The following is a 3,292-nucleotide window of genomic DNA, read 5'->3' on the forward strand; positions in this document are numbered from 1 at the left end:
TCTGCCTTTTCCAGAAACATGGAGGGTGAATTTGTCCACTTCTCATCTACCCCTCTATTTGATTCACTAGATCATGAGGATGTCGATGAAATCATTGACTTTGCTTATCGTAGTTGTCGTGATCTATTTACTCCTGTATTTGATCACGATGATGATTCTATCACAATTTATTTTTTGAAGCCACTTGTGTATGATGATCTATCGGTCGATGAAGTTGAAACCCCCCAAACTATCGAGGCACTTCAGAATAAGCTGATGGTTATGTCAGGACCTCGCTATCCTGAGGTTGGTTTCACTTCCGATCAAGAAATTTCTGAAATACCTAAGGCTCCTAATCCCTCATCTATATGAATTGAAGAGAAATATCACACACAAATCGTGCTTCCTCCACCTGAACTACATGATCCCATCACTCATGCATTGGAGGAATCTTACATAGAAAACACACGTGCACAATGCAAGTTGTCTTTGTTTCTTTCATTTGCTTACATGTCACAGTCAAGAGTATGAGTATGCTTAAAAACTGCATGTAGTGTCGCACAACACCACAATAAGTCCACAGATTGCATGTCATGTACTTGGACTCACTTATGTTCAGTGGAAACTTTTAAACTTGGAGTGTGTTGGTTGCATTGGAAGTATCACTTCACATGAACAGGCCCATGCACCGTTAGCTTAGGAGTAGGATTAGTTTTTTTGTTTGGTTGTTTTCTTGCATGCTTGTTTGCTTACTTACCTCGCATGTTTGTTTGTCAGATTTCGTGTTTGCTTTCCGATTTTATTTTACAGTTACTCCTTTTTCTTTGTTTTGTGTTTGTTTGCTTGTTTTCCGCTCATAGGTTAGTTTCACATAAAACTATGTGTGATTCCTGAAACAAGCTAGGTAAAGTACAAGAGGATTTGTGCAGTTATCAATACTTTGTTATCTGTTGTCCTGCCTCTATATGAAGAACTTGTTATCCTCAGTTCATGATACGACAATGGAAAATACATACTCTTCGAAGTGAACTTTGGTGAAAACACAACGCTTGCGCACTAACTAGCATCACCTACTCTAGTTGTTTTTTTTTGGGCTAACCCTTGGTAGTGCAATCAAGTAGAGTAAGATGAGGAGGAAAACCTTAACAAGCACATCAGAGGTATATATATAAAATACTTATCTGAAGGAACAACCTCTTCTGCTCTCAAAAAGTCGGGATCCTCTTTCACCTTTGAAATGAATAAGTGATATTCAAAGTTATGAAAAGGAAAAATGAAAAAAATGAAAAGTGAAAAATTTCGAAAAAAAATGAAAAATGAATAAGGCGAAAGAAGAGAAAGGCTTCATGCATAGAGAGGGGATGCAAGTAACTCTATTGAGGTATTAACCAGGCTTGCTGCCAGGGAAGTAATGCTTGTGTTCCTACGTGACTCTGTTGGGGTACTGTCTAGGCCTATTCATAGTGGAGCAACATCATAGATGAAACTAAAACTCTGACGAATATACTGCTTTTGCACCAATATACCCCTCATACCCAATCGAAACAACTGTGCTAACTTGGCTTGGCATGTGTGTCGACTGACCAAGATCTTGGAAGGTACTACATCTTACAATCAAGCAAGGGTAGAAACCAAGATGAGATGAGAATTGAACAATACTTCCGCAGATGTTAGACTTGCTTTTCATGAACAGGGTCCATTCAGAGAGCTAGAGTTCTACCAATGTGTCTCCAAGTGTTGTAGTGGCTACAACCACCCTCCAAAACTTTTCCTTAGCTTCGTTTTGGAGCCTCCCTACCAACCATCCTCAGCAACATATCTTGCACTGTTAAGTACATGAGCTTCAGTGGTTTTCTTGCAGATTGCCAACCTGTACATGATAGCTTATTTCACTCCCCTCACAGGCTATTTTTCTGGAATTGGTCTAGTTGCAAGCTGAGAAACTCCCTCAAGAAATTGCGCAATTCTATAGGAGAACTAGTCTTCCCTCCAGAAATTATGCAATTTTGACTAGCAGCCTGATGGGCTCAGGAACTACGTAATCCTGTTAGTCAACCTTCCCAAGTGAAAAATGTGCAATCTAGCCCAGCAGGACTACTCATCCCATAAATTGCGCAATTCTGGGCACTAGTCATCTACTCCTCCCACAAATTTCCCAATTCCTCTAGGCAGCCAACCCAACTCCCTCCTAGAAATGTGCAAATTTCTCCCTCAGGCAAGCAAGCTATTGCATGTGCCATCAGATTGATGGTTCCACCTCGGACCGAGAAAACTTGACTTGCATTCATGGGATGCTTTTTCCCGAAATAGCAAAAAGAAACATGCAAAAAATCATCTCTAGATTTCAGGGAGCTATTTTTAGCAGTCGGAGGTTACATGCAAAGATCGTTTTAGAAACATTCCTCCAAGTGTCGCTTTTTCATATATTTGTGGCATGCACATCATGAGCCTCAAACTTATTTATTCGACGCTTTAGAGCTCCCTTTTTCACATTGATCTTGGAGCTCTGATATCCCACAACACATCCAGGAGTCTTCGACACGTCCAACTCAACTATTTCTGGGTAAGTCCGCTTAACTTGTCTTTTGCAGCATTTCTGTCGATTTTTGTGTTTTGGATTGTGTGAGTGATGTCTACTTGGTTTCTATGAACACTTGTTGTTGTTTGCATGCATATTAGCTTCTACTAGCACCATTTCAGTTTTCGTTAGCATCTCACTGTTGTCACATGCATGACATTGTTTTGCACGAACGGTCGTCGATTCAGTGACTCGTTTCACACACATGCATGTTGTTTCATTTTATAAATATTGCGTTCACTCTTTGCATGCACAATCGCTCACTCCCGCTTACACTCAGTATTGCCATGCATTCACATCCACATTTGCTTTAAGTTTCCCGTCGACGGGTTTGGGCAGCCTTGGCCGAGACTTTGCCTCACCAAGACAGAATTGCACAATCCTGAGAGGGAAGGCTCTTCCTTCCTCCCCAAAAATGCACATTTCTTCCCAGTGACTATCCTCCAGTCTTGCCTTGCGCAATTCTGAGAGGTAGTGACTGCTGGCCTAGAAAATTGCGCAATGCAGTCCCTGGGCCTACATCACTTGCCAGCTGGATTTGCGCGTTGCGCAATCCAAGAACCCAGTAGGCCAGTCTCGATTACGCATTGTGCAATTCCAATAGCATACTAGCCTACCAAAAGTCTGGACTGCCTTTTTCGTAGTTTCGATAGCCAGTCCCTGAGCCTCCCAGAAAAAATTGCACAATCCTTTCCAGTCAATCCCCAAGTATGTAGCATGTAATAGCTCAAGTTT

Source organism: Pinus tabuliformis, chromosome J (assembly GCF_031772625.1).
Source record: "Pinus tabuliformis cultivar Carrire ecotype Pingquan chromosome J, CPIR1, whole genome shotgun sequence".
Classification (NCBI taxonomy): domain Eukaryota; kingdom Viridiplantae; phylum Streptophyta; class Pinopsida; order Pinales; family Pinaceae; genus Pinus; species Pinus tabuliformis.